Source organism: Parambassis ranga, chromosome 15, assembly GCF_900634625.1.
Source record: "Parambassis ranga chromosome 15, fParRan2.1, whole genome shotgun sequence".
Taxonomy (NCBI): Eukaryota; Metazoa; Chordata; class Actinopteri; family Ambassidae; genus Parambassis; species Parambassis ranga.
In genome coordinates, this window is record NC_041035.1 from 4033206 (window position 1) to 4050400 (window position 17195).

At 41.7% G+C, this 17195-nt stretch overlaps 2 pseudogenes; both read left to right on the forward strand.

Annotated features, from left to right (window-relative positions):
- The first annotated feature begins 3473 nt into the window (after positions 1-3473).
- On the forward strand, positions 3474-5144 carry LOC114447622 (tripartite motif-containing protein 16-like; annotated as a pseudogene).
- A 6421-nt stretch (positions 5145-11565) lies between these two features.
- On the forward strand, positions 11566-13711 carry LOC114447702 (E3 ubiquitin/ISG15 ligase TRIM25-like; annotated as a pseudogene).
- The last annotated feature ends 3484 nt before the right edge of the window (positions 13712-17195 follow it).

Genomic DNA, 17195 nt, shown 5'->3' on the forward strand with positions numbered 1-17195 from the left:
CAGTCAGAAATGTAGACAGGTGTGGTAGATAAAGCATCCTTGAGTTTTTTCACTCAATGAGTGGAATGTCTGGTATGACAGATGTGATTGAAATGCACAAGCAGTTTTCCAGAGTTTTAATTTGTCAGGTGATTCCTTTCATATGTTTTGATAGCACTTTATGGAGGAAATGGCTGACTCGCATGTGAACATTGAGTGAGAGCCATTAATAAAAGAGGGTTAATACAGAGTTCATTAATAATAGGCTATGAAATTCAAACAGATGCATTCATTCACATGGTTTATTTTTTATTATATAACCAGTTCATCGTAGATCTTTTCCGTCACCAATGTATCTGAGTGGAAGCCAGCTATTCAGAGCTCTAAGTTAGCACTTATCCAGACTCTGGCCCACCACCTTGTGGCTTCCCCCATTACTTGTACTGTGGTGAGAAATATTTATGCCCCCTTGTGGATGTGTTGGTCCTTTTTTCTGTTGCTCTGCTTGTTTTTCCTCTCTTTTCTCCAGGTGCATTGGATCTGCTGGGTGGAGTCATGGCTGATTACACTCAACTGTCTCCAATCGCTCCTCCCTTCCTGGTGGACTCTTTAAGGTAGGGTAGAAGATCTTGAAAACTTTGTGAGTAACAGCCAGAATTTGAAAATACACTCCCGCCTCCTTCTCTCTGAGCCCACCCTGAAGCCACGCCTCCTAATCACAGGGACGCACAGTATGTTTTCACAGAAGATGACTGACCTGCATCAGCCGGATCTCATTCACAGGTAAAAACACGTAACATCATCATAACAAATATACCAATATGTAACACAAATGTGGCAGTTATTGCAAGCTAGATCTGCCAAGTGAAAGTGTTAGTGTATGAAAACAGTGCGTAATATTATTTATATAATAATGAGTGCAGTGTTGCAGGCTAACTAGCCACAGCAGTTATGTAAAACTAGTCACCATGTTATCCATGATGCTACACCATCTTTGCTTTGAATGCTCAGCACATTGTGTTCCTACGCAGTCAGTTTGTAAAGCTAATCAACAAGGGCAGCGATGCTACACAGCCAGTTAGCATTAAATATATGAATCTTCAGTGCATTTCCTCTGGTGTTTATGTTGTTTACAGAGCAGTCTGCTCCCTACAGATATTCAGCCACCTCATATCACCAGACACCTACCTGCTCTACTTTAGTCTGTCATCAATCATATGCAAGACCTGTTCAAGGACAGTAAAACTCTGTTTATTGACAATATATAAATGTTAATTGTTTACTGATTGACAGGTCAGAATTTAAATCCTGAGCCTGGAGCAGACACATCAGCTCTGAACCAAGTCTGACATCTGACCTCCTCACCATGGTCCTCCTGACGCAGGTGCAGCCAGCTGTTGTTTCTAAGGGAGCTGCAGGCTCAGATGATGCTCTGGACAACCTGGTGACTGGTGCATCCTCATGCTGACACACACAAGCCTGTATAGCAGGGAAGCGTCCCACACCTAGAACTGGTGCTTCAGTTCTTTTTTGGTTGATCATACATGAGAGTAAATATCTGTTCACTGAAAAACTGTAACTGTGTTTGTTGTCTATTACAGAAAACTTTCAATGTCTTACATTTGTTATTTTAAAATGCACAAATAATGAAAACCAGATATTTGGCAACAGCTTACTGTATTTGGATTTAAATAAAATACATTACATATATAGAATAATATCAGTGATCATTATTATCACGTGCTGTCCTCGGGCAGGTGAAGACTGGTTTGGTGCAGAAAAAACCTGTAAATGGAATAAAACCTGCTTCAAAATGCAGAAATCTGCCGATCAGAGCCTGTTAGCATCATGTTAGCATCACGTTAGCAAACTTAGCCTGGTGAAAGCTGCCTACCTGTACGGAAAAACTGTGGCCACCCCAGCAGCACTCTGTAGCCGCTTCTGCTCTCTCAGTTGTAGCCAGCACTGCAAAGTCGTGTCGATAACCACTCTTGTCTCACATCTTTCTGCATCAAGCCGTTTTCTGGTGGTGGCATTTCCAAAAACAGTTTCTTTTTTCACTTGCTGGTAGCGTCTCTGCCATCCGCCATCATGCTCCGATCCGGTGTTTAACTTGGCGTTCATGCGCGTCAAGTTCATGTACCTCTGGTGCGTGCAGAGCAGGAAGAGAGTGACAACCAGCCAATACTCCACGCAGCGTTTTATAGCTTCCACAGATTATTAATATTCTTCGTTTTAACGCAAAACTGCCGAACTAATCGGTTGCTGTCAGACTGTAAAGAGAAGTTACACTAAAAACAAAAAGTGCATCAGCATGAAATCTCCTACCCTACCTTTAGGCGTCATTCCTCCTCTGGGTCAGCGCCAGTTCTTTGCATTACCTACATAGTAAGATCTCCTCGATCATCATTTTTGTTCCTTTTATTTATTAAACACTGTTAAACTTACCTGCGCCTGGATCTCCTCCTTACCCCTCATAACATTCCCACCCCCTGATCTACATCATATAGGCTACGCAGTAGTAAAGAAGGGGTCCAGATGGGTAGCATGGAGATGAATTCTAGGATAGTTTCATAGAGGCTAATAAATTGAGATGGAACAGCTATATGGACTGTGGAAACCGAGCTAGTCAGTCTTGCTTCTTTTAGGGTTGAATATGATGGTATCTGAAGGGTGAGCATATGTCTGAAACCCTGGCATTGAATTTCGGACGAAGTAAGAAGCCACAGACATCCAGGAGGAACATGGCTTCTAGGGTTATGTTGATGGAATAAGATATGTAACCCATATAGAGTTTGGATGCTGTGGGGTTCTGATTTATGGAGACCTTAAGAATGGAAGCATGGAAATGTGGGAATGTGACATAGAATGGTGTGTAGTTGGTCAGTGATGAGATTGACAAAGAAATTCTTTCCAGATAGGTAGACTCAGATAGTGGAAGTTCTGATTCCCAGATTTGATTGTTTAAGGGTTAGAATGTTGAGAGAAGGAAAATGTAAAAGGTGGGAAAAGTGGATGGCTTTCTGATGGTGTCACTCCTAAAACTGAACACCAAACCGTTTTGCCTGTACAGCCAGCTGTTCGGGTCATTCTTCCATTAAGACATAATGTAAAACCAAAAACAGAGAAGCAGAGCAGCCATATTTTCTAACTCGCTGACAATTCCACATCTTTGACATCATAGACATAAAAATTATACTGTGTTGTAGAGCAACTTCTTGCGATTCTCATGGTGTCCATATTCTTTGTCTGTTAAAGTTTTGACAAAAACAAGTTGTTTAGAGGGTGTTTTTTTACATTGGAAATGCATTAGGAGGGGGACAGAGAGAGCTGCAGTTAGGGGCCGTTTTTAGGTTGCCATGGATACAGGATGGCAGGCAGGGCTGTTACCTTGGTGACAGGCTGACACAAACAAAGCAAAGCTTTTCCACATTTCCACATACTCTGATCATTCATTGACACATTTCTGTGAGACACTCAGTCACTGAGGTGAAATGGCGCAGCGAGAGCATCAGCTGGACCGACTGACATTCTGCTGTTCCATCTGTCTGGATCTACTGAAGGATCCGGTGACTATTCCTTGTGGACACAGCTACTGCATGAACTGTATTCAAAGCTGCTGGAACAGAGACGATGAGGAGAGAATCCACAGCTGCCCTCAGTGCAGGAAGACTTTCAGACCTAGGCCTGTCCTGAGAAAAAACATCATGTTAGCAGAAATAGTGGAGGAGCTGAAGAAGACTGGACTCCAAGCTTGGACTCCTGCTGATCACTGCTATGCTGGACCTGAAAATGTGGCCTGTGATTTCTGCACTGGAAGAAAACTGAAAGCTAAAAAGTCCTGTTTAGTCTGTCTGGTTTCTTACTGTAAGAAACACCTGCAGCTTCATTACGATGTGCCTCAGCTGAAGAAACACAAGCTGGTGGAGCCCTCCAGGAACCTCCAGGAGATCTGCTCTCTTCATGGTGAGGTGATGAAGATGTTCTGCCGCACTGATCAGCAGTCTGTCTGTTTACTTTGCTCTGTGGATGAACATAATTGCCACGACATAGTCTCAGCTGCAGTAGAGAGGACTGAGAGGCAGAGAGAGCTCCACGAGAGTCTCCAACAAATCCTGCAGAGAGTCCAGGACAGAGAGGGAGCTGTGAAGCTGCTCCAACAGGAGGTGGAGGCCATCTGTCGCTCTGCTGATAAAACAGTGAAGAACAGTGAGAGGAGCTTCACTAAGCTGAGCCATCTGATTCAGAAAAGAAGGTCTTATGTGAAGCAGCGGGTCAGATTCCAGCAGGAAACTGAAGCGAGACGAGTCGAAGAGCGTCAGGAGGAGCTGGAGCAGGAGATCACTGAGCTGAAGAGGAAAGCTGCTGAGCTGGAGCAGCTCTCACACACACAGGACCACATCCACTTTCTAAACAACTACCGCTCACTGTCAGCACTCAGTGAGTCTACACACTCATCCAGCATCAACATCCGTCCTCTGAGATACTTTGAGGATGTGACAGCAGCTGTGTCAGGGCTCAGAGACAAACTACAGGACACTCTAAGACAGACGTGGACAAACGTCTCACAGTCACTGACTGAAGTGGATTTTTTACTGTCAGAACCAGAGCCATAGACCAGAGCTGGATTCTTACAGTATTCATGTGAACTCACACTGGATCCAAACACAGCAAACAGACATCTGGAACTATCAGAGGGGAACAGAAAAGTAACATGTGTGACGCAACCACAGCCTTAATCTGATCATCCAGACAGATTCACTAAGCGGGCTCAGGTCCTGAGCAGAGAGAGTCTGACTGGACGTTGTTACTGGGAGGTGGGATGGAGAGGAGGAGGAGTTGCTCTAGCAGTCACATACAATAGTATCAGCAGAGCAGGGAGTTGGAATGAATGTGGATTTGGATACAATGAGAAATCTTGGGCATTGGAATTTAACCAAGACATGTACATATTTTATCACAACAACGTCCACACTGAGGTCTCAGGTCCTCCTCCCTCCAGAGTAGGAGTGTACCTGGATCACAAATCTGGTATTCTGTCCTTCTACAGCATCTCTGCAACCATGACTCTCCTCCACAAAGTCCGGACCACATTCACTGAGCCGCTCTATGCTGGACTCTGGATCGGCCTTTCCTCCTCATGTGAGTTGTGCAGTGTGAAGTAGAACAGATCAATCATAGAGGTCATGAGCTCTTCTCTTGGTCCTTGAGACAGAAAGAAATGTTGAAGGCTCAGATTCATCACAAGCTGGCTTCATAACTTGTATTTTTGACGTTAACCACACTGTAAACACCATGTGTGAGTACATACAAACATGTCCACATGAAATCCAACATGGAGATCTGTCTGAGCTCTTACACATGGATATTTGAGTGTATTTTGAGCCTTAAAGCTTTCTTTTGAGTGATACATTATCATTTCAATGTGATTATTTGGTTTCTGTATGTATTGATTTTTATGTAGAGGACAAGTTCGTTTTTTCATGATTCCAGATGTTTCAATCACAAAGAATCTAAAATTGTTTTTTCATCAGGGTAATAAAGAATGGTGTACATCATTATTTCATGTGTCAGTCTCACATTCATCGTTTTATCCATAAAGTTTTATTGAAATTTCCAAGACATGAAAAACTGAACTGAGATAATCAAAAATAAGAAACAACAATTAATAAAATACAGATCTACATGAGAAATTACAGGACAAGAGACATTAAAACAAAACTAAACACATCAATTTTTTATTTTTAATGAGCTTGAGAGACATCAGAAGTGATTTTGTTATAAAGAGAAGTTTCAGTGGAGCTCTTCCGCCTCTTAGTGGTTGTATTGTGTATGACACCTTACTGCACTGAAGGCTCTGTTTACTGTGACCCTGTGGACGTAAATACATGCTGTGTGTGTTTAACCATCAACAGACCAGACACTGTATGAGGCCGACATGTTCCATTTTGTTGAGATTGTGTCTGTTACCATGGTAACTAAGTCTAAACATAACCTGATCTGGAGCAGGTTTTCTTCAACAAACCCTGAGTTTATCTCTGACTCGCCCCCTTTTAGAGGCACCGGTTCACTTCCTCATTCGTTCACGTCTTATCAGGCACATTTTGTGGAGACTGAGTGAATAATGATCAGCTGACATGTTCTTTTATTTTCTTTCAAAGGCCATCAGTGTGTTGGACCTCCTTCATGAAAAGAGGCGCCTGCAGCGCTGCACCCTCTGTACTTCACGGGCTTCCGTAGTTCACTCTGTCACGTGGAACCTTTGCAGGAAGTGACCGCAGCTGGACGTGCAGCAGTAAAAGGCCGCCTTCCAGTGTCCATACTGGAATTAAAACATTTTTAGATTGTTTACGTTTAAAGGAATGTAACCGTGTTGCATGTACTTCATCAGAAAATGTTTGTTTTGTGATTTTTGACGTCATCAATAGCGCGACGGTACTCAATCACGTCTTTTTTTTTTTTTTTTTTTTTTTATTGACAAAATGTACATTAGATTATGGCATTATGTCTTCATAATGGACATTTAAACAGAAACAGGTGCATATAACAGAAAAAAAAAAACAAAAAAAAAAAACAATACATTTATAATGTAGGCTTCTCTTTCAGGGTTGTAAAGTGCAAATACAAAAACCCTAAAACTAAGAGAAAAAGAAATAAATACATAAAAATAAAGAGGATGCTAGGGCTTATTTAGCAAATTAAATCTGTCAATCAAATTAAAAAGTTTGATTGCATACTTTCCTTTCATTATTTTAAGGGCTTTAGTGAAGGAAACAAATTCGTTATGGAACACAAAAAACCTAGGTTTAACTGACATGTATTTGCATTTGTGAATGTGAAATTTCCCAAGGATGAGGATATTGTTAATCAAGAAATCATATTCCTTACTTTGTGAAATAAAACCATAAATAATATCATTACGATAGAAGGGTTCAAGTAGAACAGTGGTATGAAGCCAGTCATGAATATCAGTCCAAAAAGCTTCTGAGAACATACACTGAAAAAATAAGTGATCTGTAGTTTCAATATCGTCACAAAAATAACATCTATTTGTGTCAAAACCAAACCTTTGACGTAAAAACTCATTCGAGGGATACACACCATTCAGTATTTTGAAATGCATTTCTTTAGCTTTAGGAGTGATGGGGAACTTTAAGTACTTTGTTCTTAAGGAGTGTCCTTGGTGAACACATGGCCAATTGAATTTCTGAATGACAGAAGGGGATAAGAAATTTCGTTATACATACATCTAATTGTTTTGTTAGGAAATTTGGTGGAAGCAAAGTCACATCCACCCACTAGAAGATGTGGAAGACAGGGAGTGACGACCGAGGAATTTGAAAGGCTTCGTCTGATTAGGCCCAGAAAGGGAGAAGGAATAGCTCTGGTTATTGAATTAAAGGATTTTTGATTGATATTCAAATTATATTTCAAACAAAAGTTTTCATGGGACATTATACATCCTTCTTCATCAAGAAAATGAACCACAGACCAAACATTTTTATCCATCAGTTCCTTGTTGTAAAGGGATTTGTTTTTGACCACTATGTACCTGTTGTTCCAAATTGGTGTATTGTGTGGAGTGAAATTATGATTGTATAACATTTTCCAATATAAAAGAACTTGTTGATGAAAAAGGGAGAGTTTAACAGGTAACCTTTGAATGATGAAGTCACATCTTAATAATAATTCTATACCTCCTAATTTCTTGAAAATTTCTCTAGGAATATGAAACCAAAAAGTGTTGCTATTTAAAAGGGATTTTAACCAATTCATTTTCAGGGTTCCATTTATGAAATCAAAGTCTATGGCTTGTAAACCTCCATATTTATATTCTTTGGTCATTTCCACTTTCTTAATATAATGAGTTTTTCTTTTCCAAATATAATCAAAATTAATCTGATTAATCTTTTTGATGGCTCTGTTAGGAATGGCTAGAGAATATGCAGGATAAATACACCTCGAAATGCTCTCCATCTTAGTCAAAAACACTCTACCTAATAAACTTATATCTCTCAGTAACCAGGAATTAAGTTTAGCTTGACAATTATCCAAAACCTCCTTTATATTTTTGTTTTCTCTTTCAGTGACATCTTTAGAGATATATACACCCAGATATTTGACTATTGTCTTTATGGGAATGTTGTAAATATTTGTTAAAGCACATTGATGGATTGGCATCAGTTCACATTTGTTTAAATTGAGTTTAAGCCCTGAGGCTTTAGAAAATATTTCAATGTTTCGTAATATTTTTGGAATCTCAGATAGTTGTTTCATAAAAATGGTTGTATCATCCGCTAATTGGCTAATGATTATAGGTTTGCCTAAAACATTTAGGGGAGCAATATTCGAATTCTTGATAAAAATAGAGAGCATCTCAGTGGCAATAATAAAAAGAAAAGGGGAGATTGGGCATCCCTGTTTAATCCCACGTTTGATAGAAAACCTTGGCGAGGTACCCCCTGGTAATGAGACTGAGCTATTTGCATTATCATAAAGAGATTCAATGATGTTTCGAAATTTGTCACCAAATCCAAAACGTTTAAGACATTGGAAAATGAAAGGGTGCTCGATTGAGTCGAAGGCCTTATAAAAGTCAAGGAAAAGAATAAATCCATCATCCTCAATTAAATGACTATAATCTAAAAGATCAAGAATTAACCGAATATTGTTGTGAATAGATCTGTTTTTCATAAAACCAGACTGGGAGTCACTAATAATTTTGTCTAAGTCAGATTTTAATCTATTAGCATAAACGTGAGTTATAATTTTATAGTCAGTGTTCAATAGTGTGATAGGTCTAAGATTATCCAATATTTTTGGGTCCTTGCCAGGTTTAGGGATCAAAGTAATAACTCCTTGCTTCATAGTGGGAGGGAACATTAAATTATCAGATGCTTCTTTTAGCATAAGACTAAATTGTTTTTTTAATAAGTCCCAGAAATGACGGTAGAAGTTGGATGTCAGACCGTCACATCCTGGGGATTTATTCAAAGATAGGCTCTCAACTACTTTGTCAAGCTCATCAGCAGTAATATCAGAATCACATAACCTTGCAAAGTCACCTTCTATACATGGAATAGAATTTTCTATGTGCTTGAAAAATGCATCAGAGTCATTTATAGAAAACACGGAGGAGTACAGCTTACTATAAAAGGAAACGATTTCCCTAGCAATGTTGGAAGGGTCAGAGCATAGCTGGTTCCCGATCAGTAAGGTTTTAACCGAATTTCTCACCTGTCTTCTCTTTTCTAGACGGCAAAAATATGCTGTACCTTTTTCACCTTCCTCCATCCATTTGGCCCTCGATCTAACATAGGCCCCTTCTGCTTTTTTAAGATACATTTCATCAAGTTTAGCTTGCAAAGTTAGTAACTCCTGCTTATCACTATCAGATAGTGACGTCTTCAAACAGAAGGTGTTAATTTCTTTAATTAAATTCAACTCAGTCTGCTTGTTACTTCTGCTGTAAGCCTTACCAAACTGAATGGAAAATGCTCTTATTTTGAATTTAAGAAATTCCCATCTAGATACATGTGAGGTTAGGGAACATTCATTTTCAACCTCTGTGATTAGATTCTTTATACCATCACAATATGTTGAATTATTTAATAAACTTGAATTGAATTTCCAATAGCCTTTGTTTCTATAGTTGGATCCAGGTGGTGAAAAGCTAATTTTAACAACAGAATGATCCGTAAGAGGAGCAGCAGATAGTGAGCAGCCAGAGACCATCTGTAATATAGGAGCAGAAATTAACCAATAGTCAATTCTGGACTTTGTAACATCATTTGGTTTGAACCAGGAGTACTGTTTGGTGTCAGGGTATTTGAAACGCCATGGGTCTAATAAATTGTGGTTACTACACAAGTTTGATAGGACAGGGTTTTGAGAGTTACAGTGACCTTTGGGAGGGTATCTATCAAGGTATTCATCGTTAACCATATTAAAATCACCCCCCATAACTACACTGGCCAATGGATAAGTAATATTTATGTTTTTAATGACATCAGAGACCTCTGAAATCAGTTGTCTGTTATGCGTGGGGTTATTATAACCATAGATGTTTACTAAAATAATGTACTGGTCGTCAAATTTCAAAACACAGATTAGCCATCTTCCATTGTTGCTATATTTAGAGGTTATAAGAGTGCCAGGGGAGTTATGAAACAAAATAGCCAGACCTGCTGATTTAGTGGAACCATGATCGAAGAGGATCTTATCCCCCCACTGATTAATCCAAAATTTTTCGTCTTCTGGTTTTGAGTGTGTTTCCTGTAACAAAATAAAGTTCGTTTTTTCACCTTTACAAAACAAAAATATTGCTTTTCTCTTAGTGCTGTCTCTTAGGCCCCTAGCATTCAACGACAAACAAGAAAAAGAAACAAAAGTATTCAACATGGAACGAGTAAACACAGCTAGTAACTACTAGCACGCAAAACAGTAAAGTGTTTAAGTGAAAAAGTGATAAAGCCCAAACGTAGGCAATGTCCCTTCAATATCAAAATATTTTTAAACTTAGCTCTTCAAAATATTTGGATAATAAAGTAAACCCCCTTGTATTGCACAACCAAAAAGTGCAATCTTGTTTCCATATAAAACCTGTCACTCAGCTACAAGTTAAGTGATTCTCTGTCCTTCGATGTAAGCCTCTCCACCTCTGTAGTAGGCCCGCTTCCCTGCTGCTCGCGCCTGTTGAATCTTCGGCCATGCCGCTGCGCGTGTCTCCCTGTCAGCTCTGCAGAGGTCTTCCATGAAGCCGATCCCCAGGTCCTTGCAGACAGACGAGTCCTTGGTCATCCTCCACAGTGCGTCGCGGTGCGTTCTCTGTGTGAATTGGATGATGACCTGCCTCGTCCTGTTTTCTTCTCGACGACCCAGCCGGTGAACAGAGTCCACAATGTGGTTGATGTTCGGGGACCATGTGGGGGAGATTTTAGCCAACAAGTTGGTCACTACTTCACGAATATTTTCTCCTTCCTTCTCTTTTATCCCCCTAATCCGCAGATTCCAGCGTCGCTTATATCGTTCCAAATCCAGGACTCTCTCTTTCAACTCAGCGTTGTCTTTCTTATTTGCAGTCGTGACCTTTTCCATTGCTTGTAGTTTAGTTTTACAGTCTTTAATCTCTGCCGCATTAAACTCGACAGCCTTCGCCATGTTAGCAAGCATCACAGAGTTTTGTTGTATCTGAGTGCCGAGAGAGTCTACCTTGTCAGTAAGTGCAGAGGTTTGACTGGTAAGTTGTTTTATCGCTTCCAGAATAGCAGACACACCTTCCTCCTTCCCTGAGTCCTTCTTTTTAGCATTCGGTTGAGTTTTGACCGGTGAAAAAGGGTCTTTGCGTTTGGCGCCGTCGGTCGAAAACTCCATGTTGACTGAGTAGTCGTGTCCGCCCGCTGTTACGCTTCCTCGGTTTGTTACGGTGGGTTTCATGAATCAGAAGTGCTGGTGCTAAACAATTTCTTTCCAAAAGGGTGTAAAACTGAACGTCAGAGAGCAAGTTTAGTGGAAAAATCTGGGACATGCAGATGGAGCTCAAACATACACATGCACCCGGTTCGCCATCTTGCCGGAAGTCGGTACTCAATCACGTCGTCAGCAGACCTCTTTGTCGCGCTTTTTCTTCATTTCTCTGCGCTCAAAGAAGAGAAAGAGGCCTCGGGACAGTAAAGCTGCTGCTGCTACAAGTGCTCTGTAAGTTTACCACTTTGTTTACATGTTAGCTACAGTTGTACCAATCCATTATTAACTTTCTTACCCGAGTTTATCACGATGTATTTACGACTTATTATGAAAAAGCTGAACTCTGCAGCACGTTCTGACTGATTGTATTGTCAGTAAGGAGTTAGACTCCGTAGCAGCTGGAGGCGGTTACACTTACTTTATTTTGTCCCTTTACTAACTGACAATAAAACCTGGAAAGAAATAAAGTGTAGTTCTGATCTTACTGGGCTTCCGTAGTTCCCTCCCTCACATGTAGCTTGTCCCGGAAGCTGATGGCAGCTAAATGTGGTACATTACTGTGAACTGACGGTCAGAACTTCCCACACTGTTCCAGGTGCACCAGGTTAAATTCTACATCATGACTCACTGAAATAATCGATTTATTCTGCTGTCTTCTGCAGGTGTTGGTTTAAGTACAGTTCTTCATCTGTGGCCCTGCTATCAAGAGCTGACATGAACCACAACAGTGTTTGTCTGGAGCGGGAAGCTTTCTGCTGCTCCATCTGTCTGGATCTACTGAAGGATCCGGTGACGATTCCCTGTGGACACAGCTACTGCATGAACTGTATTCAAAGCCACTGGAACAGAGAGGATGAGCAGAGAATCCACAGCTGCCCTCAGTGCAGGAAGACTTTCACACCGAGGCCTGTCCTGGTGAAAAACATCATGTTAGCAGGTTAAGTGGAGCATCTGAAGAAAACTGGACTCCAAGCTGCTCCTGCTGATCACTGCTATGCTGGACCTGAAGATGTGGCCTGTGATGTCTGCACTGGAAGAAAACTGAAGGCCTTCAAATCCTGCATGCAGTGTTTGGCTTCATACTGTGAGGAACACCTGCAGCTTCATTACGATGTGCCTCAGCTGAAGAAACACAAGCTGGTGGAGCCCTCCAAGAACCTCCAGCAGAACATCTGCTCTCGTCATGATGAGGTGATAATGTTCTGCTCCACTGATCAGCAGTCTGTCTGTTTACTCTGCTCTGTGGATGAACATAAAGGCCACAACATAGTCTCAGCTGCAGCAGAGAGGACTGAGAGACAGAGAGAGCTCCAGGAGAGTCTCCAACAAATCCTGCAGAGAGTCCAGGACAGAGAGGGAGATGTGAAGCTGCTCCAACAGGAGGTGGAGGCCATCTGTCGCTCTGCTGATAAAACAGTGAAGGACAGTGAGAAGATTTTCACTGAGCTGATCCGTCTGATCCAGAAAAGAAAGTCTGATGTGAAGCAGCAGGTCAGATCCCAGCAGGAAGCTGAAGTGAGTCGAGTCAGAGAGCGTCAGGAGCAGCTGGAGCAGGAGATCACTGAGCTGAAGAGGAAAGCTGCTGAGCTGGAACAGCTCTCACACACACAGGACCACATCCACTTGCTAAACAACTCACTGTCAGAACCAGAGCCAGAGACCAGAGCTGGATTCTTACAGTTTTTATGTGAACTCACACTGGATCCAAACACAGCACACAGAGAGCTGGAACTATCAGAGGGGAACAGAAAAGTAACACGTGTGACACAACCACAGCCTTATTCTGATCATCCAGACAGATTCACTGAGAGGTTTCAGGTCCTAAGCAGAGAGACTCTGACTGGACGTTGTTACTGGGAGGTGGACTGTGGAAAAGAACTGTTAGTTTTTGTAGCAGTCACATACAAGAGTATGAACGGTCCAGGGAGCTATAAAGAATGTCTATTTGGATGTAATGACAAATCTTGGGCTTTATATTGTTACCCAAGCAGGTACAGATTTTGTCACAACAAAATCTACACAGAGGTCCCAGTTTCTCGTTCGTCCAGAGTAGGAGTGTACCTGGATCACAGAGCAGGTATTCTCTCCTTCTACCGTGTCTCTGAAACCATGACTCTACTCCACAGAGTCCAGACCACATTCACTGAGCCGCTCTATGCTGGATTTATGATTTGTTATTCTGGATCCTCATGTGAGTTGTTGAGTGTGAAGTAGAACAGATAAATCATAGCGGTCATGAGTGAATAAAGGATTGTTTTCATCATTATTTCATGTGTCAGTCTCACATTCATTGTTTAGGGGCTCTTCTGCCTCCTAGTGGTTGTACTGTGTATGACAACTTGCTGCACAGAAGCCGTCAGCACGTCATTGAAGAGCTTGAAGCAGGTCAGCTTGACTCGTTAGGGATCCTTGAAGATAAGATAATAAGATATGATAAGATAAAACTTTATTAATCCCGAAGGAAATTCTTGTGCCAGAGGTATCAAGTTACATTAAATGCAGTTAAGTACAGAGTATAAGAGTATAAGTGTCACTATAATCCAAAATAAGAGTACAGTACGCAGTATGAGCACAATATATGATACATGGATACAAATATGGAGATGTAAGGTGCTAAGTAAACATAAATATAGACCAGTGGAGGGAATGACAGTGATGCCTGACATGATTATCTAGCTCTTCTCCCTACAGAAAGGGGAGGAGTTACAGTCTGATGGCCACTGGCAGGAAGGACCTCCTGTGGCGTTCTGTGCTGCTCCTCGGTAGTCTCAGTCTACCGCTGAATGTGCTCCTGTAGGACAGCAGTGTGTCATGCAGGGGGTGAGATGTTTCTCTGCTCCTCCAAGCAGCTTCATCATTTCTAAGTGTTTTGGTGGGGGAACATGGTTTATGTGGTGGAGGACCTCAGTGGGCGGGTCAGGGTCTAATGAAAATGAACTGGATGACTGAGAATACTTTGTGATTTTATTAAAAGTTTTTTGTTTGTTTTTTTGTTTGTTTGTTTCTTGTGTTAGGGGACCTTTTTAATTTCCCATAGGAACTAATGTTCTTTAGTTTTTAGGGATGGACCGTTATTACCTGCGCACTAAAACATAAGGAAGAGATAGATGACGTGTGGCACCCCTAAACTGGGGTGATCACATTTAGGTGGTTGTATGATGGGATGTGGAGTCACTCCTTGAGTTTGTTTATTTTATTAATTATGAACAACAACCCAGGCGGAACGTTTGTTATGGTTCGGGTTGCTGCGGGGAGGGCCGCTTGGGGCACGTCTTCCATCCCCCACCTCAGATGCAAAATGGGGATGAACGTGACAGACGTGTCCTAATTGCTTTGGTTTCACCTGCTTTATACAGGTTAGTAAACTGTGCAGTATCAAATCCAAGAACAGGTCGGGTTATATCCTGATCACTTTTAAGTCATTTAAAGGAGTTTCTGTAACTTTTCTGTAGTTAAATAAGTGGGGAAAGTTACGTGAATATCGCGGTGATTTACCAACCCCTCCCCCCAGCTCCCACACTAGGTGAAGGCATGACAATGCAAACGGAGGTTCTCACACTGTATTAATGTTATTAAGCACTTTATTAGTATCTTGGGGAAATGTATTATGCATTAATAAGGGTGATACCAGACAGCTGGGATTATAGTTAATGAGTCAAATGTTGTTGTTGTGTTAAGTTAATCTTGGTAAAATCTGTTGTAAAATTGATAAAGTAATACATACAAAGTAAGTCACTTCACTCACCTGTATTTTTACAGAGGGCCAACTTTTAATACAGCAGATATAATTTAGTCTTAATGCTGAATGCTTGTTGAACAGTCAAACACTGAAAGAAATGATGCACATTAATTGCATGGAAGGTATAGACAAATAGTCTATGTGTTTATGTGTGCAGTGTACATTGAGTCAGATAATATGGAAATGTGAGTGTAAAAGGGAGTGTGAATGTATTGGAAAATTGGTTTAACTGGCTGTATAAAAGTAATTGTTGGGGTGAAGTAATGAAACTGTGTGTTATGTTGGAGGTTCAGGATTGATGTTAAATAAATCTACCTAAGATGCAAAATGGGGATGAACGTGACAGACGTGTCCTAATTGCTTTGGTTTCACCTGCTTTATACAGGTCTCAACTCTGGGACCTGTAACAAATCTTGGGGGCTCGTCCGGGATCGGCACCACCTTTGTGGTTTGGAGCTGATCCAGTGAAGACATCTGGGGCTTATACCAGAGACAGAGAGCTGTGAGCGGAAGCTGGGAGGTCCGTTGCTGAGCTGAGCTGCTGAGTGCGAGAGTGTGGAGGAGCTGCTGTTGCCATGTCGGATGCAGAGCGGAAACGCCTGGTGTGGGACATCAGGAAGAGTCTGCTAAACCTGTCTGCCAAAGAACTCTTCCAGATCGCAAGGAGTGTTGGATCAGCATCAGACCGGGATCTGCCGGAGCTTACCGAGGGGGACTTTGAAGGCTGTTTTGAACATGTCAGCTCGTTCATGTACAGCGGGCAGCTGATGGAGCTAGAAGACAGCGGGATGGTGGAACTGCTTGTTTTAAAGGACTCAATTGATGCTGTTATTAAGGAACGAGAGGTGATGTGTCCACTTGATGTTGGAGGTGAAGTAGAATCACGCACCACACAAATGGCACAGGCCATCCATCCCACAGATGTTGATGTTACAATGTCACCTTACCATGTTATTGAACACAGGACAGATAACACTGTTACACAAGCAGTAGCGAGAAGTGTAGATGACAATAAGATTCATACCAATGCTTTGTCTGCTGGAGGAGAGAATGTGGTGTTAGCCAGCCCTGCTAATATTACAGCTGAATCACTAGCACCTGAGCTAAAAGAGATGCTCTCTAGTTATGAGGAGCTTGGCAGGAAGCTTAGGGAACGTATCCTGCCATCTAAAACAGGGCAAAGTGCAGAACATTCTACAAAGTCACTAGCACAAACCAGAGAGTTCTTTAGTGGCTTGACCCACCACAATGCCCAGCGATTGTCCTCTGCTTCGTCTTCCCATGAGGGAATGATCTCCTTAAGAGATCTCTCCTACATCCAAAGGAAAGAGTTTAAGGTGCAAGGAGGTCAGGTGGGTGACCACTCATCAGACATCACTTATAACAATATTGTTAGACAGATGGATGAGGGGGTCAAGGAGGGATTTCCTGACACAGAGATTGTCCGTGGTGTTATCAGGATAATTAAACCTGGTACTTTTAAGGATATGCTCATTAATAAAGATGACTTGACTGTGATGGAGCTGAAGGGGTTTCTGCAGGCTCACTTGCGGGAGAAAAACAGTACAGAGTTGTTTCGGGAGTTAATGTGCGCCAGGCAGGAGGAGAGTGAGACACCACAACAATTTCTTTATCGCGTGATAGGATTAAAGCAGCGGGTATTGTTCACCTGTAAACTTACAGATGCAGGCATTAAATATAGTCCAGCTACAGTGCAAGATGTTTTTCTGCATACAGTTTACCAGGGACTGGGGTACAAGCACAGTGATATACGGCGAGAATTAAAGCCTCTCCTCTCCAGTAGTGATGTGACTGATGAAGTAATACTACGGCAGGTGATGAGAATCACCAGTGAGGAGAGTGAGAGACAAAAGAGAATAGGCTCTTCTCGTCGCATGGCTACATCTAGCGCTCACAGTGCTCAGCTAGATCCCACAACTGCCTCAGCAGCCCACAAAAGACAGGAGTCCTTGGCACTTAAGCCCAAAACAGACCCAATTAAAGAACTCAC